This window comes from Pongo pygmaeus, chromosome 14 (assembly GCF_028885625.2).
Source record: "Pongo pygmaeus isolate AG05252 chromosome 14, NHGRI_mPonPyg2-v2.0_pri, whole genome shotgun sequence".
Lineage (NCBI taxonomy): Eukaryota > Metazoa > Chordata > Mammalia > Primates > Hominidae > Pongo > Pongo pygmaeus.
Genome location: NC_072387.2, coordinates 51,994,360 through 52,019,480, shown reverse-complemented (window position 1 = coordinate 52,019,480; position 25,121 = coordinate 51,994,360). Strand labels below are relative to the sequence as shown.

General features: G+C 36.8%; 1 protein-coding gene and 1 long non-coding RNA gene across 24 annotated transcripts in view; one reads left to right on the top strand and one right to left on the bottom strand.

The window, feature by feature from the left end:
* The window catches only part of ENOX1 (ecto-NOX disulfide-thiol exchanger 1), a 570,778-nt gene that overhangs the window by 310,148 nt on the left and 235,509 nt on the right, over positions 1-25,121 (top strand). The window lies entirely within an intron of this gene.
* LOC129011801 (uncharacterized) lies at positions 14,353-25,001 on the bottom strand. The gene is made up of 4 exons (XR_008493440.2): positions 24,905-25,001; positions 18,568-18,611; positions 15,385-15,398; positions 14,353-14,925 (listed from the first exon to the last, which is right to left on the bottom strand). It is a non-coding gene; the product is annotated as an uncharacterized LOC129011801 (long non-coding RNA).

Genomic DNA, 25,121 nt, shown 5'->3' with positions numbered 1-25,121 from the left:
TAAGCCAGTGGTAAACTTAATTTGAATATAGGTGTCCTAATATACTTTTTTGACAAATTCATTACTATTAAAAGGATGTTTTAAGATTACAGGTGTATTGGTGCTGTAGCCCAGAATGATGATTTCCAAGTGATGATGTTCATTTACATATAGCATTTTATTTCCTGTTAACAGTTAGGTTTTACTCAAGGGGAAGAATAATAAGACATTAAAGTGCAGGGCACCTGACTTCCTGCTTCTGTCTCCATTCAGAGAAAGAGGTTACAGAGAACAGACATCCCAGCACCCCTAGCACAGGAGAGATAAGGGGAGGAAAAGATAAGGACTAGGAAGGGAGATTGCCAACCAGCTTTCTCTTCCCTATTAACCCAAAATTTGGCATGCAGCCAGTGTTTCTTTAATTTTTTCTTTAGCTTCTATTGATAGCCCAGAGATGAGTGTGTATGCTGGAGGTAGGAGAGGGACTTCCCTTTTAAATAGACACAAGAGAACTGCATATTTTTATGAAAAGGACATTTTTTGAAATTCTTTCCTAAAATGTGGACAACACTTGAATAAATACTATAGGCAAACATTTTCAAGATAAAATTTCTGAGATCATTTCCACTCATTTAGAATTTTTCACACACACAAAAGACTGTTAGTTACCGAACAATGCCATCACTGTTAGAAATTCCATCCTAAATTTTAGCAGAGAATGTGTAATCCCCCCAAAAAAGAAAACTTAAGAGAATGGAATGTATTTTTCATTTAATTTAAAAGAACTTTTTGTTGTTTTAAAATTCTGGATAAAAATCCAGGAGGCATAGTTTCTTAAAATTATCACAAGAATATATATTCAACAAGCCAAAGGATGATGGTCATAGTAGGATGAAACAATGTTCAACATTCTACAGCTCAGTTTGCTCATCAGAAAGATTACTAAATTGAGAGATCATGTGAGGAAATTCCACTTGCATGGAAAATATCTGTTTATAAAAATGATAATACAAGACCCATATAAAATATAATTTATAAAAACCTATTTTCACTTCTGCCCTTCTTAGCGAAGTGAGACATAACCCACTTAAATTCTACTCCCTTTTATTCCTGTCTGAGAATTCCTGCCATTTGAGAAAATATGCTGTTGCTTAATTTATTGGTTGGAAATGCTAAAATTGTGTTTGTGAAATTAATATTGTAAAAAGAGATGACAAGATGTAAATAGTATTAACCTTTCATTACACTGTACTTAGAACATTTTTTTCCTGAAATTTCCATACTCAGCTTCATTTTCCAAAGGTCCTGGAAAACCTGCATAGAACTTGGCTCATATTAGGCTACAATTTAAATGTTTACTGGACAAATAAACAAGAAAAATAATTAAAGGTAGCCTACAAAGGTGAATTTCCAAAAATCCCATAACTTCAGTGGGCTAAATACCAGATGGAGAAGGGTGCTGCAGATATGATGCTCCACATTTTCCTTTTATGCTTCGTCTCCAAGGCCCTGCTCTATTTATTGCTGTGGCATCTGGCAGGCTTTCTTTTCTGGGCTCCACATGCTCCGTGCCGTGTGTTAGAATTTTCCTGGAACGAAAGTCAAGGAAATACCGTTTCTAAAAATATGCCTTATGGGGTTTTTTAAATATAATATTTCCTTTCTACTAGCTCATTCACTTAGGGAACCTAATAAATGGTATTCATATGTAGAAAAAAATCACGGTGAATCTGATTTTTTCTATGCAACAAACATAACAATTGTTTTAACAAAGTGTGCAAACATTGTCTTCTTTTTCAGGAAGTTTTATTTTTGTGGGTTTATGGCTACAGACGTTCTATGCTTACTAAAAATAGTAGCTAAAACATTTATTCGGTGCTTATTTATACCAGGAACTGTTTTTTACATATATTGGCAAGTATAGTCCTTTAACAGTCCTGTATAGTAGATATTATTTTTTATATTTTATAAAGGAGGAAATTATGCTTAGACTATTTTTCTTTTTATTTTTTTGTGAAAGTCTTAGTTTTAAAGGATTTTTTTATTTAAACATTTTATTATGCAAATGTTTAACTATTCCAAATAGTTTAAAGACGTTTACAGTACATACTCATATACCCACCACTGTGCATCATTCTATCCCTCTATCCATTCATCATTCATGAATCTTATTTTTGGACACATTTCTTTTTTTTTCTTTTTTTTCTTTTCTTTTTTTTTTTTTTTGAGATGGAGTCTCGCTCTGTCACCCAGGCTGGAGCACAGTGGCACAATCTCTGCTCACTGCAACCTCCACCTCCTGGGCTCACACCATTCTCCTGCCTCAGCTTCCTGAGTAGCTGGGACTACAGGCGCCCGCCACTACGCCAGGCTAATTTTTTATATTTTTAATAGAGATGGGGTTTCACCATGTTAGCCAGAATGGTCTCGATCTCCTGACCCCGTGATCCTCCTGCCTTGACCTCCCGAAGTGCTGGGATTACAGTCGTGAGCCACCACACCCGGCTTGGACACATTTCAAAGCAAGTTATAGACATTAGTACATATCCTCCTAAATACTTGAACGTGCGCATTATTACCAGAATTCAAATTTTATGATTCTTTGTTTTTTCTTTTGAGGTAAAATTTACATATGATAAAACACACAACTTTTTATGAGTGAATTTCCATGAGTTCTGACAAATGTATCTGCCTGTTGCACCCAAATCTATATTACCCCAGAAAGTTCCTGCAGGCCCCTCCCAGTATCCCTACCCCACCAAGAGTAAATCACTTCTTTCAGGGCTTTATATAAATGGAACCATACTCTATATACTCTTTCATGTCAGAAAGAGTATGCTATATGCTCCTTTCATATAGCATAATGTTTTTGAGATCAGTCTGTTATTGAGTTCATTGGTAGTTCTCTATTGCTGAGTTGTATTCCATTTTACCAGTTTGTTTATCCATTCTTCCACGTTTCGACTAGTATGAATGAGCTTCTATAAACATTCTTGTACAGATGTTTTTGAGGGCATAGGTCTTCATTTATAGTAGGTCAACATCTAAAAGTAGGATTCTGGTCATAGATAGGTGTACTTTTAATTTTTGAAGAAATTGCCAGATCTTTTCCAAAGTAATTTTTTATATTTCCACCAACAAAATGTGAGAGTTTTAGTTGTTCTACGTCCTCACCCATATTGAGTGCAGTCTGACTTTTTAGGTTTAGCCATTTTGGTGGGTTTGTGGTGATGTTTAATCATAATCTAATATGCCTTTTCCTTGATGACTAATATGTTGAAATCATTTTCATATGCTTACTGGTCATTTATATAATTTTCTCTGTAAAGTGTTCATTGCAGTTATTTTCCCATTTTTAAATTGGATTATTTGTGTTTTTATTATTGAGGTAGAGAAGTTCTTTATATGTATGAGCCATATATAAAAATATATATGTATGTAAATATGTAAACAAGTATTTTATTAGGTATATTTTGCAAGTATTTCTTTCCAATCTGTGCCTTGCTAATTTATTCTCTTAGTGATGTCTTTTGATGAGCAGAAGTTTAAATTTTGAGGTCTAATTTATCAGGGCTTTCTTTTTCTTTCATGGGTAATTATTTTCTGTATCCTGTCTAAAACAAGGTTATCTCTGTTATATATACACACACACACGCATATATAGTTTGAAAATTTATAGTACAGTTGTAGCTTTTATGTTTAGATTTATTATCCATATTAAATTAATTTTTATTTGTTGTGTGAGGTCAGTGTAGAGTTTTTTATTTTCTGTATGGATATTTAATTCTTCCAGCACTATTTGAAGACGTTCCTTTCCCCCATTGGAATTTCAATTTCTTAATGTTATTCTTAAAGATCAAATGACCACATAAATGTGCATCTATTTCTGAGCTCTCTGCTCTGTTCCATTGGTTTTGTAGCTCTTTATATATCAGTGTACCAGACTACATTAATTTCTGTAGCTTTATAGTAAGTCTTCAAGTCAGATGGTATAAGCCTTCCATCTTTGTTCTTTTTTTGTTTTTTACAAAATTGGTTTGTATATCCTAGTTCCTGTAAAATTTTAGATTTATTTTAGAATTATGCTGCTGGTTTCTAAGAAATTAGCCAAATGGGATTATGATTGGGAATATATTTATTCTAGGGATCAGTTTGGGAAGAATTGACTTCTCACCAATATCAAGCCTTCCAATCCATGAACATACACTATATCTGCATTTATATAGGTCTTCTTTAAAACCTTTCAGTAATATTTTATATAAACATCTTAAATACATACTATTTATTACTCAAAATTTTATTTTTAAATATTTCAGATAGAATTTAAAATTTTTATTTTTCAAAGTTTCCCGTTAATAGGTGGAACTACAATTATAGTATTACCCTGATAGCAAAAGCTGACAAATACATAAGAAGAAAGGAAACTGTAGACCACTATTCTTTATGAATACAGATAGAAACATTCTCAGCAAGATACTAGCAAATTGAATACAGCAACATATAAAAAAGATTATACACCAGAACCAAATATAATTTATCCCACTAATAAAAGGTTACTTAAACATTTGAAAATTAATCAGTGTAAACTCCATATTAATAGAATAAAAGAAAAACATACAATCATCTCAGTAAACTTAGAAATAATATTTGACAAAATCCATTTCATGATAAATATGCTCAACAAACTAGGAATATAAGGAAACTTTTTAACCAGCTAAAGAACATCTATGGAAAACCCACAACTAACATTACAGTTATTAGTGAAAGACTGAAAGTTTTCCACCTAGGATTGGGAACAAGACAAACATTTCTACTCTACCCACTTCTAGTCAATAATGTACTATTGACTATGAGCTAATGAATGAGTTCTGTGAGGTTGCAACATATAAAATCAATATACAAAGACCAGTTATATTTGTATACACTAGCAAGGAGCAATTTAAAATGAAATTAAGAAAACAATTTTATTTATAATAGCATCAATAAAAAATACTTAGGAATAAACTTAACAAAAGCAGTGTAAGACATGCACGCTGAAAACTGCAAAGCATCATTGAAAGAGATTAATCATGACCTAAATAATGGTGAAACACACCATAATCATAGAAAGCTTAAGTTAGCAAAATGTCAGTACTCCCCCAAATATATCTACAGATTCAGTGCCATCCCTATCAAAATCTTATCTGGCTTTTGTCTTTTTTTTTCTTTTTTGTGGAGAATGGGGTCTCACTATATTGCCCAGGCAGATCTTAAACTCCTGGGCTCAAGCTATCTGCCTGATTCTGCCTCCCTAAGAGCTAGGATTACAGGTGTGAGCCACTGCACCTGCATTGGCTGTCTTTTTAAAAGAAATTTATAGGCCAGCCATGGTGACCCACACCTATAATCCCAGCACTTTGGGAGGCCGAGGCAGGCAGAACACGAGGTCAAGAGATCGAGACCATCCTGGCCAACATGGTGAAACCCCGTCTCTACTAAAAATACAAAAAATTAGCCGGGTGTGGTGGCGTGCGCCTGTAGTCCCACCTACTCGGGAGGCTGAGGCAGGAGAATTGCTTGAACCCAGGAGGCGGAGGTTGCAGTGAGCCGAGATCACGCCACTGTACTCCATCTGGCGAGAGAGTGAAAGTCTGTCTCAAAAAAAAAAGAAAAAAGAAATTTATGATTCTGAACTTCATATGGAAATATAAAGACCCAAAATAGCCAAAACAATCTTGAAAAAGAACAATGTTAGAGGACTCACAGCTCCCAATTTCAAAACTTATTACAAAGCTAGAGTAATCAAGAGTCTTTGGTACTGGCAGAAGGATAGACAGATAGATAAATGGAATGGAATAGAGAATCCATGAATAAACCTATATATCTGTGGCCAGCTGATTTTCAAAAGGGTTCCAGAGCAATTCAATGGAAGAAAGAATAGTCTTTTCAACAAATGGTTCTGGGACAACTGGATTTCCACATGTATTAATAATACAAAATAATGAATTTGGATGCTTGTGTCACACCATATACAAAAATTAAAAATGATCCAAGATTTAAATGTAAAAGCTAAAACTATGAAATTCTTATAAGGAAACATAGGTATAAATCTTTATAACCTTGGATTAGGCAATAGTTTCTTGAGTGAAACACCAAAAGCATATACAGCAAAAGAAAAATATAGATAAATCAGACTTTATCAAAATTTTAAACTTTTGTGCTTCAAAGGACACTGTCAAGAAAGTGAAAAGAGAACTCAAAGATGGAAGAAAATATTTGCAAATTTTATATTTGATAAAGAGCATATCAGATATATGAAGAAATTTTAAAATTCACTTAAAAAGACAAATAACCCAATTTAGAAATGGGGAAAAGATATGAACAGACATTTGTCTGAAGAAGATATTATAAATGGCCAATAAGCACATGAAAAAATGCCCAACATTATTAACCCTTAGGACATGTAAATCAAAACAACAACGTGGTACCACTTCATACCCACTTGGGTTACTATTTTAACTGTCTGTTGAATTACTATAGTCTATCATTTTTAGAGAGTAAATATAGTAATATAGTATATAGTACTGTAGTAATTGTCTAAAATTGACAGACAATAACACTGTTGACAGGGATGTGGTAAATTTGGAACCTTCATGCATTTTGATGGGATTGTAAAGTGCTGTAACCACTTTGATAAAACACCTTGACATTTTCTCAAAAAGTTAGTCACAGAGTTATCTCGCTCCTAGGTATAGGCCTAAGAGAACTGAAAACATACATTCTCACAAAAATTGTACATGAGTGTTCATAGCAATTTTATTCCTAATAACCAAAATAATAGACAACCCAAATAGCCATCAGCTGATGAATGGATGAACGAAATGTGATATATGCATGCAGCAGAATATTATTCAACCTAAAATCAGAATGGAATACATTTACATGCTACAAAATGGATAAACCTTGAACACATTAAGCCAGACACACAGACTACATATTGTCTGATTCCATTTATATGAAAAGTCCAGAATAGGCAACTTCATAGGGACAGAAAGTTGAGTAGTGGTTATAAGGGACTGGGCTGGGGGGGATGGGGAGTGACTGTTAATGGGTACAAGACTTCATTTTGTGTGATGAAAGATTCTGGAATTAGGTAAGAAGAATGGTCGCACAACTTTGTGAATGTACTAGAAAGCATTGAACTGTACACCTTAAAAGAGTGAACTATACATTATATAAATTATATCTCCAATAAAAAAATAAAGTTGTACTCTATAATTTTTGTAAATCTACTTACTCGTTCTGATAGTTGTTTGGTAGGTTTAATGGGATTTTTTATACAAAATATACGATTCAGAAAGTTTTGTTCCTTTCTAATTTTTGTAGTTGTTCTTTTTATTTATTATAATGACTCAGACTTCCTGTTTAAGGAGTAAATGCTGAGTACAAGTGGTGAGAGTGGACATCTTTGTCTTGATCCTGATTTTATGAGGAATTTTTTATTATATTAACAATCAAGTATAATTTTCACTGTAGAATTTTCAGAGATGCATTTCATTGTATTAGGGAAGTTCTCTTTCATTTCTAGTTGATGAGTGTTTGTTTGTTTTTAAATCCTTAGTGGATTTTTACTTTTTTCAAGATTTTTTTCTGTTTCCATTGAATTGTCATATAGTTTTTCTCTTTTGTTACTGGAATTTTCCACTGTGTCTTATACCTGATATCAAAAAAAATAGACAATATAAGTAGAGAATCCCACAACAGATTATAGAGCCTAGGGCTACAAGTGGTCAGTATCACTTCTACCCACATTCCTTTAACTGGAACTAGACCTAAATACAAGGGATCATGAGAATTATAGTCTTCCTGGGTGCCTAGGAGAAACACGAAATGATTTGATGAAAACAGAGCAATTTGATGATAATGAATAAAAATATAGCCCTTTTATATATTATTATTTTAAAGTAACAAATCTCTTCAAAAGAAGACCCAAATACTGAGGCTGAACAAATAAATGAATGGATGGTAGGTGGTGCAAGCCAGGTTTCTCATTGTCAGGGCAATTGCCATAAGCTAGGAGAGGGGGCTGCAACAAACCCTTTATGCTGGATTAGAGTTGGACATATCAGCTAACTTCATGTTAGCTTAACTACTATTTAATTTGATAAATATACATATGGACAGACACAGAAACAGTTATAGATATGTGCATATAACTGGGTTTGAATATGTATTTATACTTCTTGGCTCTTTCTGCTGAGGGGGCCTGGGAGCAGTGATACCTCAGTAGCATCAAGCACATGCGGTGCCCAGACCATGGTTTCTAAATATTATCCTCCAATAATAGGAACTAGGGATCCTCAGAGAAATGACTGAGTTTGTGGCTGGGACAGTAAAAATACAAGATCTTGGAGCACATGGTATGCCCTAAAAAAATAAGTGCTCAAAAAACAAAAAGATGTAGGCATGTGAAAGGCATACAGGAACCAATTTAATAGAGCTCCCAGAGACCAAAGCTGGAACAATTTGAGCCACAAAATAAATAACATGGTATTTGATTATAACCCAAAGTATAAAATAAATATGTCTGAGTTCATCCTAATATAAATAAATGATCAAACAAATAAATAAAGAGTCTTTCTTCTAAAAGAATTCCAAATAGTACAGGTAGATATATCCCCCTTCAGATAGAGAAGCTTACCCTCCCCCTTAAATGTGGGCTGGATTTATGACTGGCTTCCAAAGAGGGGAAATAGTAACTTTACAGTGAAAAAGCCTGGTAAACATTATCTTAACCAGGTGATCAAGGTTAACGTCACCATGATAAGTCAGGCTGACGTCATTTGCCTGCCCCCGATGTGATGTAATGAGAAGTTTACCTTGCCTCGGTGATATTCTTCCCAATAACCCTAATCAGCCAAAAGTGAGGGCATGCTTTAAAAATACTTGGCTAATATCCATCAAGACTGTCAATGTCATGGGAAGCAAGAAAAAACTGAGAAACTGTCACAGACCAAAAAAGACTGAAGAGACATGATGTCTCAATGCAGTGTGACATCCTAGGCTGGACTGGATCCTGGAACAGAGAAAGGACATTAGTAGAAAGACTGGTAAAATCCAAATGAAGTCTGGAGTTGAGTTAGTAGTAATGCACCAATATTGGCTTCTTAGTTGTCACAAACGTACCGGGCCGTGGTAATGTGAGATGTTAACATTGGGGGAAACTGGGGGAGGAGTATATAGGAACCCTTTGTATTATCTTTGCAATTTTTTCTGCAAATTTAAGATTATTCCAGTATAAAAAATTGTCAAAAACACTAAGAAGGCCCAAAAGGTGAAACAGATATTGGCAAAGCTCTTGTGGTATGAGTAGAAGTACAGGGCCTGAGTCCTGACTGCTCAGCCTCTTCTCACTCCTCACTCCCTTCCAGGCTGCCTCCCTCCTTCCCCAGGTCCCCAGGGTTGTCTGTCACATATTCTGAAAAGTACTGCCCTGCAAAATTAAATGCAAGCTCCTCAACATGTCTTCTCGGGCCCTTCATATTCTCACCCTTGTCTAGCTTTCATCTTCATCATCTGTTGACCTCTTGCCTCCTATATTTATTTCTGTATTTATTTCCTTCATATATTTTGAAGGCACTTTCTTTTCCTCAAGCAGATCCTGACCTTCTTGTTGATTTTGAACATGCTATTTTTTCAGCTTGGAAGACCATTCTCAAGTTTACTCACCCTCAAAAACTCTTCAGAAATCATCTTAGAATTCAGCTTAAGAGTAAGCCTTCTCTTGAAAGACTCTAAGGGAAAGGGACACCTTTCTGAAACGTTTCTACAATAGCACATGGTTCTAGTTGCCTGTGTGTGTGCCTATAAGCATTCCTCTTGCCTGCAAATAGTCCACAACCTCCTTAAGGAGATGTCATTCGTCTCTCTCTGCCAAATGTCAAGCACAGTACATGCACATATTAGGTATTCAATAACTGTCAAATAAATGAATGAATGGATGAATAAGAGTAGCAATTTTATTGAAATTAGATTATTTTCTTTTTGTAGCCTTCTAATTTATTTGAATCTAGTTGTCATGAAAATACAAATTCAACGTTTTAATAAGCAAATTGATCCCAGTTTGCCAGTTTAAAAGAAAAGCATTGGCTTTTTAGGAGTAAGTACTAGCCTCGATTCAGCCAGCATGTATACAACATATTGAGAGTGGTTGGGTATTTTTTCCTTTAAATAACAAAAATTTCACATGATGCATACTTTACAATAAATGAAATAAGTACTGTAGTGTTGCCTTTTCAGTCTGCTGGTGTTTGAAGTAGTTGTCAGTAAAGCTAGCTGCATACATTTATCTTCATTAGCCATTCCAAGGTGATGCTTTTTGATGCAGGTGGCCCAGCTCTTCCCAGGCACTTTAATTTGCCAATTATTGTACCCACTATCTGTAGAACAGATAGTGATTAGTTTCACATTTTGCTCACTGGGCAGCTTAATGTTCTTGTCACCTTACATTGAGTTTTAAATGTGCAAAGCGCAAAGAATGTGAAACATGTTTCTCAGACTTGGGGGCGGTAGTGGCTGTCATGCCTAGTAACTTGAATTACTCCTGGATACAGAAATTAAAGGGCCTGGTTCATTAACAAAGAATAAAATAATCTGACAAAAGTGCATCAAAAAAGGCAACATGAGTGTGTGTGTGTATAAAGGTTAGATGCATCTTTTCATTGTCTTTCACAAAAGCATCATTTGCTAGTGAAGCATCATTTGCTAGCGTGTGGGATCTGAGTGCTAGTTTGCTGGCTTAGATTACTACCGTTTAAAGAAAGAGAGAGAGAATGGCAGGATCTTATTTAGAAAATAGCATTCTACCTTAATAATTTTCTTCTTTGAGTATTCTAAGGCAACATAGGTCATCCAAAACAGAGAATGAGAGGCACCGATTTTTAACGTAACGACTATGCACTACCTTACATTTTGGACAATTTTGCTCTAGCTATGACTCATTAACAAATTTTTTTTTAATTGCCAGAGAAAGTTGAGAAGTTCCCTTTGGAAAAATCCAAACCACACTTAGCAGTTTCATCTGATGTTCATTTGTTTAATTTCCTGGGAGTGAGGTTGACTCATTTATGGGGACTTAACCTGGTGCCATTATTAGCAGAAAAGATTATTTAACATTTTAAGAAAACATGGGAAAATGCCAGGCACATGGCATCCCAAACATAAACTTTATTTGCTACCCTCTTGAAGAATTTGTTTGCACATAATGTTGTTCACACCAGTGATAACAGAAAATGTATTTAATAACTACTCAGAATTAATATGCTGTAGTATGCATGGCTGCCTAATTTAATTTATCTCTGATTAAGCCTATTATGTTTGAGATCACTTTACAGAAGAGATTTTTTTGCCAGCTGTAAGCTTATTTGAATTGTAATATAAGTTAATAATGTGTGAAATAACCAGTGGTGCCTACTTCTAAATGTTAATTTTGCCAGTTGACTTCCTGAGTTGCATACCCAGACCATTAATGGGCATTTAGTTAATATCTTACATGAAGACCAGCTATTGGAGTAAATATGAGAATTAACTATTTTAGTAGGCAAAGACAAATGGCACAGAAATTCTTTAATTCTGAAATCCAGTGGAAAAGCTCTTGCATTATAAAAGTAATTGAAAATCAATGACTGATAATCACATAACATCACATATAAAGTAACATGTACTTTTTACATGACTTGTGTTCTAAATTTATTTCCTCAACCCTAAATCGTCTCACTGGATCAGACAGAGTGGGACCCTCGGGGTTCTAGCAGTGATCTATGCAGCACCTGCCTCACTGTCTGTGTGATCAGGTCTCTTGAGTGGGCCCAGCACCAGAGGGAGGGGGCTTTGGCTATTGCTGTTCAGTGGCTTGTTCTCCACATTACAGACCAAGCTTTGTATGTTTATCCAGAACCAATTGTTTCATCGGTCAGTCTAATCCTCCTTTTCAATGTCTTAAGTAATTAGCAACAAAAAAGTGATTGGGCTAATTACATTCCCTTGCTCAGCATTTGGTCTCATACAAGGTTCTGTTCATCCTTAGACACAGTTTGCATGACTCAGAATGTGAACTGTATTATTTGTATACATACTTAACTTTGGTAAACTGATTCCTCTCTATCCATTCCTAAACTGCTTTTCTCCCTTTTTGTAGTTCTTTTTTTGGCTCTCTAATTAAAATTCCACCCAGTCCTCAAAGCCCCTTAAAAATTGTACCTGCTCTATGAAGATTTCCTAACCATCCCAGGCCATGACCACATCCTCATTGGTTGGTGGTGGGGTCATTTGCCTTGATCATGTAGTCACCTTTCATGTATTCTACTTATAGACTCTATGAGGACAGAGACCTTGCAATTTAAATCGTTATACCCCACGGCGCCTAATACAGTTTCTTGTAAGAAAAAAAAATATATTAATAGATGGTAGTGATTGATGTTCAGAATACAAACATGACAAGGGAGATGCTTATAGATCGTGAAGCCTAGGTGAATAAATAAATGTAGGTGAATACATAAAGTCAGTTTGCGGGTTCTCATTTGTTTTAAAGTTGAAGTAGAAACTTGCATGTAATAATTAACAAGTCAGAGATCACGAAGTAGATTTCTCCTTGCTTTAAACAGCTCTTGCTAGGCCTATAGTTTGAATCTCAGAATGTGTGTAAAGTAGTGTTTCTTAACCCTGACTTACATGAGAATTGGCTGGGGAACTTCAAACATGTATGCCCATGACAGGGACTCACCTTCAAATCAGTTAAATCAGGGAGCACTTTTTAAAAAGCTAGCCAGATGATTTTAGTAAGAAACCAGATTTGAGAACCACTGGTGTAAAGGAAACTTAAAGGTCATTAAATTCACATATCCATCTGGTGTTTGATTGTTGTATACAGCTGTTTAGCAATGAAAGAAGAGTGTTTCTAATAGGATTAAAATTGCAGCTCTCTGGTGTAGGTTTCCATGCCATATCCAATCCTTCTCTCAAGCTAACACCCAAGGTGACCTACTCTCTTGGTTTGTAGAGAGCTATCCCTTTTTTTTTTTTTTTGAGATGGAGTCTCACTCTGTCGCGCAGGCTGGAGTGCAGTGGTGCGATCTCCACCCACTGCAAGCTCCACTTCCCGGGTTCACGCCATTCTCCTGCCTCAGCCTCCCGAGTAGCTGGGACTACAGGTGCCTGCCACCACACCCGGCTAATTTTTTGTATTTTTAGTAGAGACAGGGTTTTACCGTGTTAGCTGGGGTGGTCTCGATCTCCTGACCTCGTGATCCCTCAGCTTCCCAAAGTGCTAGGATTACAGGCATGAGCCACTGAGCCCGGCCGCTATCCCATTTTTTAACACAGAAAGTTCCACATAGTAGGAAACTCCTTATTACTGGGCAAACCAGGACAGTTGGTCATCCTACTACCAACACACTTATGACTTGGATACCACAGAAGTGGTTTTGGATAAATTTCCTCTTGAGAGGAAGTGGGGTTTCTGATAGAATTTTTAATGAAAAAAATAGAAACAGAACACTTTAAAACCTTAGCAGCCTTGAGGGGAAAGAGACATATCAAAAGAAAAAGGGAAAACATTGCAACAGGTTCTCATAGAATTTCTGCAGTTAAGATGAAGGGGGGGGGATTATGGCATGTAATTAATTAAAGAACATCAAAACATTCACTCACTTTTATCTCTGTTATGTAGGTAAATTAAGGATAATTTTGTAACATAAGAAGGCATGGAGCAAAAATCCCAAACTTGTAAATATAATTAACTAAACAGTAAGCCCCTTGAGGATAGTTTTTTCTTGTTGTTATTTTCCGGTTTTGGTTTTTTGTGGTTGTTGTTGTTGTTTTTTGTTTTTTCGAGGCAGAGTTTCGCTTTGTCACCCAGGCTGGAGTGCGATGGTGCGATCTCGGCTCACTGCAACCTCCGCCTCCCGGATTGAAGAGATTCTCCTGCCTCAGCCTCCTGAGTAGCTGGGACTACAGGCGTGCACTACCACACCCAGCTAATTTTTTTGTAGTCTTAGTAGAGACGGGGTTTCATGATGTTGGTCAGGCTGGCCTCAGACTCCTGACCTCATGATCCGCCCGTCTCGGCCTCTCAAAGTGCTGGGATTACAGGTGGGAGCCACCGCACCCAGCAGAGGATAGTTATTTTTACAAAGAGAAAACAAATGATTATTGACAGCTACATGGAAAATTACTGACAGAACTAACATATGGCTCCTAGATCATTTTCTGGTAGGATCTTTGGCCCTTTTCCTACTACACATCCTTTTAGTCCCAGTGACATTTAGCATAGTACCCTCCTTTCAGATAAAAATAAGTGTTGTTAGACTGATAGAAAAATGAAAGTATTTTACTAACAAAAATACTTTTGTCAGTTTATTTTATAATGATAGCATTAACATTTTTTCATCATGAATGTCCATTTGAGTTTTATGCTGATATCATGGTATAGTCCTGTAACCTAAGGATTAACTTATCTCAGTTATTTCCTGTTTTGATTGATCACTGGGTAGCCAGTCTGACCACTACATAGTTGATTCATGTTACTTATTGATTGCCAAAATTGCCAGAGGTACCCTGGTCATTTAACTGTCTTTATAATCAAATCAAATCCACTATGCAGCAATTCAGTCAATAGTTTGGTGTTCATCTGTCTAAAATGTTGATGGTACCACATAGGGACAAGATATTAAGCTATACTTAAAAATAGCTCATTTCATTGAAATCATAATAGATTTTTCTCCCACTCTAAAATTTGTATGCTGCTATAGGAGGGAGCATCAATCAATCAAAATTATAACATATCCTGTTGTTCTTTTCTTCCTTAAAACATTTAGCTGAAGTTGTAGAAACTCACAGAAACATATGTTAGAGTGGGAAGTTGCATATCAACTCATCCAGTCTTTTCCAAAGTATGTCAATAAATATTACCTGAAAGAAAAGAAGAGGGAGAGTCTGTAGTCAAGTAAGTTTGTATAATGGAAGGTAAAACAAAATGGGACAGACACCTTGAATATACTCATATGTGTTTCAAAGCTTCAAGAATGGGGAGGGGGAGGCATGAGACGATCGAGGTGTGTTTCAAAATCATCTAACCACAGAACTCTTTGTCATGAACACTTGGAGGGACTTCATCTAACCTCCTAATTTTATAGTTAAATAAATAGAATTCTAAAGGGGTCAAGAAACTGATGCTGGGCCAAATACTTTCCTTTATTGTTTTTGTCCCGTCCTCCCTTTCCCCTACTTACATAAAAGTAGATATCAATATAATGATTTTCTTAATATAATCAATGTATCAATATAATGATTTTCTTAATTTTCTGTAAGAGCTCTGCACACCCCTTTTCAGTGGCTAACTGATGTGTTGCTTCCAGGTGACCAGCTTACCAGTGATGTGATGCCTAAAAATGGAAATGAAAAATTAGTCACTTGGAAAAGATGTACTTTTAGACAGCTTAAGGTTTCAATATCATCTCATATTCTGATTTGAATAGCTTTTTTTAAATTGGGTACCTATAGTATGCCAGGTTCTTTATATGCATTGTATGATTTAATTCTCATAAAATCCTGCAAAATAGAGAATATGTCCATTTTCCTATTAGGGAGTTTATTTAGTAAATGGAAGACGGGATTTAAAATAAGGTCAATCTGACTGTAAAGTCAAGCTTTTTGTTAAGCTCAAAGATATGATGATGGCTACATTGGAAGTGATGTTGTTGACAACATAGTTAACTTTTTAAAAAAAGTTATTGGTCCATAATTGAGTATGACAGAGGATAGAGGACTACATAATTTGGGGTAGGCAAATTTATAAGAAATATAAGCAGGAAAATAAACATATATTCAAGTAAAAGGATTACCTGCAAGCTGACACAAATTTCTTTGGTAGATGAGGGGAGGAATACACACATATATACCTTGGTGCATACATATACGCATATATTCTTGAGCCAAAAAATAGATATATTTCAGAGCGATAAGAGTCAATATATAGTTAAAAGTTGATCTGGACATGTAATTGTGAGAATTTATTATGTGATAGGTTTTGTTGCAGGCTATACTGCTTTTCATATGCATTTTGGGTACATTTTGTTGAATGATAAAATGTAGTTTGACCATTAACATTCAATGACATAAATTGCTTAACTGCCTTCCAAGTCAGCGATCATTGTTTGGAATTATCTTAAAGCCAGATGATTTTCTGAAATTTCTCTTCTTATTTAGTGAACGTACATAGCTTTTCTTATTATAGTTATTTAGTTGGGCCAGTCTTCCTGCTGTTCTATTTTAAAATCTTTTATGTCTGTTTCCTTTTTCTCCTTCCCCCCTCCCTCCCTTTCTGCTTTCTTTCTTCCCTCCTCCTTATAGTCTTCCTTCCTTCTTATTGATAAATTGATATGCATCTACCTCAAATTGATTATTTGTGCAAACTTCTGGAGCCAAGATAACAAAATGCTGTTATCTGGATAAAGATAACATTTATGGAAAGTCAGCTTGACCTTGCCTGATAATCCCTAAAAAATAACAAAGAAGTAAAATGATTTTGTCAATATCCTCCTTAAAAGTAGTTGTGAGGTGGTTAGTAGTTGATTTCAGGTAACTCATAAAGTTCTCTGGACAAACAAACTAGACCAAAACAAAACACATAAGTACATATAACTACAAAGTAAAATGTATAACACTAGAAACTTCTGGTTTTATTAGATTGAACACATGCTTTCATATCTTCCTGTTCCAGAAATCTCACTAAAATTACTCTCACTAAAATTAGTAAAGAATAAAAAATAAATCTCATTAAAATTACTACAGAATAAAAAATAAATCTCACTGAAATTAGTAAAGAATTTTAAAAACCATTAAGCAGGGACACAAAGCAAATGAGAGCAAACAAACAGAGGAGAGGCTACTGAACGTGACATATCAGGCAATTTGTGGAAGACAGCAGAGTGTTGGAGGAGGAATAGCTGAGGTGCACTGAGCGAAGGCTTCAGATTCATGCATGGGATGCTGCGGAGGCTTAGGAGTCACGAGACTGGAAAAAGGAGAATCGATTGCCAGGAGCTTCAGACCAGCAGAGTATATGGAGTAGTTACGGCCCTCCCTAGCTCACACTGCCACTACCAATTCTCCATCCCTATGTGAGGCATCAGGGATACTCTTAGGCTACATTGAATCAGAGATACTCTGGACTCAGGGATTGGGCCCAGGAGAGAGGATGAAACTCCACAGAGAGAACAGATGAAACCCTCCTGGACTATTCCCTGACATAGCTCCCAGGGAACCTACAGCTAGGGACTGGCTCCTTAGGCAGGGGTTTAGAGATTCTTATGTGCAGAAACTCAGTCCAAAAAATGACTGACTGGCAGAGTCCCTGTTGAAATGGTTAGATTCCCCACTCTGTTACCTCAGAGGGATGCCAGTCAAGGAAAAAGCACACCCTGTCTACACTCAGGGTTTCCCTTGGAAACTAGACCCACTGTTTTTAAATATAAATGAATTGTTTGTTTCATATATAATGTATATATATGAAATAAACATGTATATTTCTTAAATATAAATGAGTAATGAAGGGCCACCAGATATTTGAGGATATCCACTGACATAAAATATAGAATAAAATATAGAGATCAAAACAGAGAAAGGGGCTAAAGGAACTCAGAGAAGATATAGATATTTCAGGAAGCAAATGAAAAGCTTTTAAAAACCTATAGTAACTTCAGAAAGATGAGAGACACTGTTATATCTATAAAATAAAAAGTATTCTATAGAACAGGAACAATTAGAAAATAAGAAGGAGGTATTGGAAATTAAACTTATAGAAGAATATAAAATGATTCAGAGGTATAGAAGTCAAACTTTCTAGAAAGTAGATAGTCCAAACGTTTTCACACTGCTGATAAAGACACACCCAAGATTTAGTAATTTATTTAAAAAGGAGGTTTAATGGACTCACAGTTTCACATGGCTGGGGAGGCCTCACAATCATGGCAGAAGGCAAGGAAAGAACAAAGTCACATCTTACAGGGTGGCAGGCAAAGAGACAATGAGAAGCAAGCAAACGGGGTTTCCCCTTATAAAACCGTCAGACCTCATGAGACTTATTCACTCCCATGAGAACAGTATGGAGGAAACCACCCCCCTGATTCAAGTGTCTCCCACCGGGTCCCTCCCACAACACATGGGAATTATGGGAGCTACAATTTAAGATGAGTTTTGAATGGGAACACAGCCAACCATATCAGACGGAGATGGGGTGAGGTGGAGGGGAGAAATATAGTGGGTTAATCCACGAGGTTCCACATTTTACCATAAGCATGCCAGAAGGAGAAAACAAGAAAAAAATGGTTCAGAGACAAGTACTAAAGAATAATAGAAGAAGAATTGTCAAAATGGAACAATGATATTTTCCAGATTTTCAGAGACCATAAAGTGCCCAAAATGATGGGTAAGAAAAGATTCTCATTAGCTCATTAGGGTTCTTTACTCTAAGACTTCAGAATACCAGGATTAAAAAAGAAGATTCCAAAACCTTCCAGAGGAGTAACACAGGTCACATGTAAAAGATCATACCTGGTAAAAGGAATAGTAGTGGCCTGAAACTGCAACACTGGAAGCTAGAAGACAATGAAGTACAGCCTAAACATTTGGAGGGAAAATTACATTTTACTTAAAATTCAATTACAAGTTTAACTCACAAAACAAGTATGAGAGTAGCGTTAAGACATTTTCAGACACACGAGGTCTCAACAAATTCACCTCCCATGTACCTTTTCTCAGGAAGCTACTAGAGAATGTGCTTTACAAAAATGAGGATGTAAACCAACAAGAGGAAACCATGGGATCCAGGAAACGGGGGTTCCAACACAGGAGAGAGGCATGAGGATTTCACCAAATGGTGTTAAAAAGAAGCCCCAGGACAACAGGTGGGCAGCTGGCCTGGAAAACCCCTAGACCAGAGGGGCTGGACGAGAGGCTCCTCCAGGGAAAAAGAGATCCAGTAGACTAACCAGTGGGCTAATTGTGTAAAAAAGAAAAATGGTTTCAATATAAGTTCTATAGTTCTTTTGGGTAGTTCATGAATGGTTAATGATAGATACACAAAAGTGGTAAGCAAAATAAAAGACAATACCAGGAAAAATAAGATGTTGAACAACATCAAACGCATACTCTTTTACTACTTGTCTCGGTAGTAAACAATATTACATGGTCATAGTAAGGTAAACTAGAATATCAGTTTAACCCCAAGTTGCCATTTAACCCACTGGAAAGATCAGGAAAGAAAACTTGGGAACGTGTGATAGTATCAGAGTGCTAAATTTTCCTTATTTTGGATAGTAGTAGTAAGGCAGATAATCTCTGAAAACTATAAGTTAGTAAATATCAGTATACACACAGTACTTAAGTATAGGGATGTAAATAGCATAATTAAAAGTGGTTTCCTCTCCCATGGTGAAATTCAATCTCCCTAGTTACAGTTGCTGGACAGTGCTAGTTTTCCTGCACTGGACAAGACTATAGATTAACCAAACCAAGAACAGTTGGTTGCAGCAAAAGTCTTACTTATATAGGAGGTTACACACTCTGGAAAATAAACATCTTTCATAATAAAAGCAAAAAAAAAAAAAAGTTTCTCCTGAGAAGCAGGAAGGGGGACTGGTAGGCAAAGTGGGGGAAGGGAGTACTCTTTTTGGTTATAGGCCTTATAATACTATTCACCTTTTTAAACTATGAGCATATATTACTTTAATAAATACTAAGCTGATTTTTAAAAATTACTGGAATAAGAAGTGGAAATTATAAAACCAACATGCACAATGCTCCCACCCCCCAAATAAAGCAAAAACAAAAGAGGAAGATGATGGTGATTTTTTAATCTTTCAAAACTTGTTTATCTATCTCATATCTAATAGCAAAGTAGAACTCAGGACCCTCTGCCAGTCTTACTCTAACCAACATTTCCTGTCATCTACACCTACTCCCCACATTCATTCTTTAAGCTAAACAGAGCTACTTCATGTTTCCTGTACAACACCTATATTTTCCTTTATCTGGTCCTTTGCTTGTAGTGCAATTATTGTTCACCTTCCATTCACACATATTCCTAACACACACACTCACATACACTTATCCCTTACCAAGGTAGCACCTCCATCCCTTGAACACTTCCCTACCTGTTTACATGTCAGCTCAAAAAGCTCTCTGAGGGATCTTTGAGGGACCCTGGATAATAGTGTTCTCCCCTTTCTGTTCATTCCTGCTGTATTGCCTTTAACACCAGAGGACAGGAACCATATTGCACTAGTATTTGTTCCTCCTATAGTGCCAGGCAGAGTGCTGGCATATTCCAGGGATCGCCTCAGATATTAATCATTGGGCAAATTAATCTTCCATTAAAGGTGAAATCCACTCTGTCATGACCCAGTGCTAAACATCTCTATCTGCAAAAATAAACATCACTAGAATGTATGGCTTTTTGTTTTTGTTTTAAGGAAGCTCATGCGCTTTCCTCCTAAGCACGGAGAGCGTGCACAGAGCCCAGAGGTACTGCTCCCTAAAAGTTTGCTAGTACTTCCTTCGTGGGGAATGTGGAAAGCTTGTAAGTTTTAATTTGACTCTGCAGGGTTACAGGTAGCATGGCACTGATGTTGCTGTGGGAAGGATGTCACTTAGGTCTCCAACTGAAGAATCACCTAGACATGACCCTGGGCCTGGTGAACAGCCTAAGATATGCCAGGAAAATGGAAACCCTGTCATGAGGCCAGAACAGGAAAATAAAAAAGTCCACAAATAATGATATAGCAAGCATAGCACAGCTTGGACTTGCATTCATAGCTTCCCATGCTTAGTTCAGGTTTCTTTCTATTTAATCAGACTTTATACCACAAGCCCCAAGTCTCTTTTATAACCATTCAAATGATCATCTAACAGACTATAACAGGATTGATCTAAAACATCCGCCTGTGGAAATAACAGAAGCCCAGCAATATTATGATACATGCAAACAATGGGGTACAATGGAGTCTTTAAAAAGAATACGGTAGGCCAGGTTAGTGGCTCATGCCTGTAATCCCAGCACTTTGGGAGAATGAAGCAGGCAGATCACTTGAGGTCAGGAGTTTGAGACCAGCCTGGTCAACATAGGGAAACCCAATCTCTACTAAAAATACAAAAATTAGCTAGGTGTGGTGGCGGGCACCTGTAATCCCAGCTACTTGGGAGGCTGAGGCAGAAAAATGGCTTGAACCCAGGAGACAGAGGTTGCAGTGAGCTGAGATCATGCCACTGCACACCATCCTGGGTGACAGAGAGAGACTCCATCTCAAAATAAATAGTTAGATACAATGATGGACAGGATAAAAAAAAATGTGGCACATATACACCATGGAATACTATGCAGCCATAAAAAAGGATGAGTTCATGTTCTTTGCAGGGAAATGGATGAAGCTGGAAAGTATCATTCTCAGTGAACTAACACAGGAACAGAAAACCAAACACTGCATGTTTTTACTCATAAGTGGGAGTTGAACAATGAGAACACATGGACACAGGGAGGGGAACATCACACACCAGGGCCCGTCAAGGGGTGTGGGGCAGGAGGAGGGATAGCATTAGGAGAAATACCTAATGTAGATGACAGGATGATGGATGCAGCAAACCACCGTGGCACGTGTATACCTATATAACAAACCTGCACATTCTGCACATGTACCCCAGAACTTAAAGTATAGGAAAAAAAAGAAAGAGGTAGATCTGTAAGCCCTGCTGTGGTGAAGCATTTTTAATACATACTGTTAAAGGAAAAAGTAAGTGTGGAATAAGATTACCTCCTTCAGGTCTCTGCTCAACTGTCACCTTTCCAATGTGGCCTTCCTTAACCACTGAATTTGTACTTGAAAACATTTTGTCCTCTCTCCCCTTTTTCTCTGTTAGCATTTATCCCCATCTGATATAATCTATAACTTATTGTTTATTTGTGATCTATCTTCATACTGGAATATAATGTACACAAGGGATTTTGTCTGTTTTATTTACTGCTTTTCCCCAAGTGCCTAGAATAACCAAATGAATGAATTTATATGAGAAAGGTTTATTATTTGCATAGAAACAGTACTGGAAGGCTATACAAACCTCACAGTAGTTACCTGTGAGCAGTAGAAGTAGACTAGGAGCAAGACTAACTTTTTATTGTATACATCTTAACATGTACATGTACGTATCTTTTTAAATAAAAACACTAGTTTTATAGGGAATCCCATTTAAAGTGTTTTGTGAAGGCTATGATAAAATAATCACTTATTAATAAACACCATTATTTCTAATTGTGAGATAATAAGTAGCATTCTGAATTTCTCTTCTTTCCAGAAGTCAAGTTGTAAATGGGCCACTATTCAAGTTCATGGGCTTTATATTTTATGAAGTCTTTACCAACAGACTTTTCATTTTCCATCAGAGCAGTGCCCTGTGTACTTACATTGCAGTGGGAGAAAAATAGATTTTTAGGCCAGATACATTTATATCTACTACCTTTTAACTAAACGACCTAGAGCAGGTTACTTAACTAGCCTGAGTTCCCTTACCTATAAAATTGGGATAATTTTCCCACTAGCAAAGGCTGCTCTTAAAGCAAAACAAGACCAAGTATATATATTCAATGCCTTGCAGCGTCTGGTCCAAGGTAGGACTCAGTATGTAAGGTCCTTCCCCTTTCCTGACAGAAGATGAGCCAGAGAGAAGACCCTTCATGATATTTTTACTTCTAACTACTCAAAATGTGGCCTCAACATCACCAAGAAGTTTATGAGAAATGCAAAGTCTCAACGTTTACCTGATTTAATGAATCAGAATCTGCAGTTTAAGAAAATACCTGGGTGATCCCTGTGAACAGTGAAGTTTCAAAAGCTCTGTTTTCATGTTTCTTATAGCAGTGTTTCAGACAGGCTCCTATTAATCATGTTGTTGTTTTTTAAAATTTTCTGTATTTTACAATGCTTTGACATCTTGGGGCCTTGTGGACTTAGGATGCTAAACCTTCCTGGGTCAGCTGATTCCTAGAGATAGCAAACATCTTGCCCGTGAGCTCGCCTTTGATATTCAAACCAACCAATCCTGAGTCCACGCCACTACCTGCTTCCTTTTATCAGGCTCCTGCAATCCGGAACACTATTTACCTGCCCTGAATCACTCCGGGGCCAGGTACTGCATAACTAGGAACCACCCCTATACCACAGAGCCTGCTGAAATTATTTAAATTAGCTGTCCTAAAGCTGCTTACTCTGTCTTGCCTGTTCTTTCCGTGGAAACCATAATAAAGGCCCTTGCCCACATTTTCCCCTTATTTCCTCTGCCTCCTACTGACCCTGGTGCCTCCCCAGGTAGCCCAGTGTGGTCTGGCATGCCTGCTCTTCTTGGAACTGTGACAAACTATCCTCTCAATGACAGTCAGTTCCTGATCTGTTGGCCTTGTCGTACCTGAATAAAACCAAAACCCCAGGTACATTTTCTTAAAAAGCTGCCTTTGTAAACTTCTTTGTTAGTTGAACTCTTCCTGCCATCTGCTGCCCCCCACTTCACCTTGCAAATTTAAGGTTTATTTGGAGAGGTGTGAGAGTGTCCAGCAGAGCCAGATTTTCTGGCAGGGGACAGCTAACAAGCCAAAATCCATGAGGATACTAAGCCACCTCATCAGCCGGAACTTACTTTTAAATAAAGATGATCAGGGATAACCACATAGAAGGTGGTAAATCTGCTTAATATCGTATGACTATATTGAATGCCAATAATACTCCTTAAGCACAAGCTTTGAATACTTCTGAAATTTCTATTACAAATGATTAAGACCTCCGAGGTAATGAAACCATTTGAATTGAAACACACAAACTTATTTACAGCATTCTAAAATGTCAAAAACAAATGAAAACCTGCTAATCCATCCTTTCATTTTTCACTATGGCCTCTTAATATGGTATATATGCTTTACATAGAAGTAACTCCTGCCAGGGAGCAGCTATTATGTTACCAAGCAGCTTCCCTTCGCACATTTGCATTTACCTCTTGTCTCTTCGGTTGTAGAAAGAATCTTGATATATGGAAGTGAGCTAACTGAAGCTGAGGTTAATCAAAGCAAGTATTAAAAGAACATAAAAGGGACTTTTCTCCCTGTGACTCAAACAAAAAAAAAATACAATAAGAGGTATCTATTTTAGAAATATTTCATGTTTGTTAGGTAAGACTGTGAGAACAGAAGATATGAACTTTTGCCTTATGAAAGTTATTTTACTACAATTTTATTAAGAAATTAAAATTTGTTTAACACCTTTTAATTCAAAATATTAGAAAGGGAAACTTTCCATTGATTGTTTTATGATCATCAGTTTTGTTTCCATAAGAAATACGCCCATTTATTATTACCTTAAAAAGAATCTGCAGGTAGCAGGATTTTGCTCCCCATAACTGGCCCTATCAGATTCAATATTACTGCCCAACCAGTGTCTAAAATTTGACTTGTAGCGTGAATGAATCACAATGTCCCCTGAAACCACTTGTTTCTAGGAGGTATTTTGTTTGATCGCTCCTTGACCCTTTTCCAAGAAACCTAATTTGCCCAAGGGAGTCTCACACTGGAAAACAGTGTTTGCGTCTGCTTAGGGAAATGTGCCTGAAATAATGACTTATTTAGAACTGAGAACAGAATGGAATGGAATGGATTGATAAGCCAGTTTGAGCAGGCAGAGAGCAACTTGGGCCTCTAAACTCTTATAAAAGGAGCTCTGCAGCAAAGCACTTTGCCTAGACTGTATCTGGCAAGGCCCATCTTCATTCAACAAACATTGTCTCTGTGAACTCTGTGCAAAATTCTTACTCTTAGAAATGCCTTAAGGCATGCCATTTCATTTTAAGTTTCACTTACACTTCCAAGATGGTGCGGATTTCTCGATTCAGCTCTGCAGACCCCAGTGTAGAAATTGCTCTCCAAGGTATGTTACCTGTTTTAAACTCAGTTGCGTCCTTTCAGATGGCTGCAGAATGCTTGGTGGTGGTGATGCCGCTCTGAGTTAAAGTGCTTTCTTGGTTGTCAGGAGAGCTGGCGAGTGTGCTGATGCATGAATTACCCAAAGAGAGGGCTT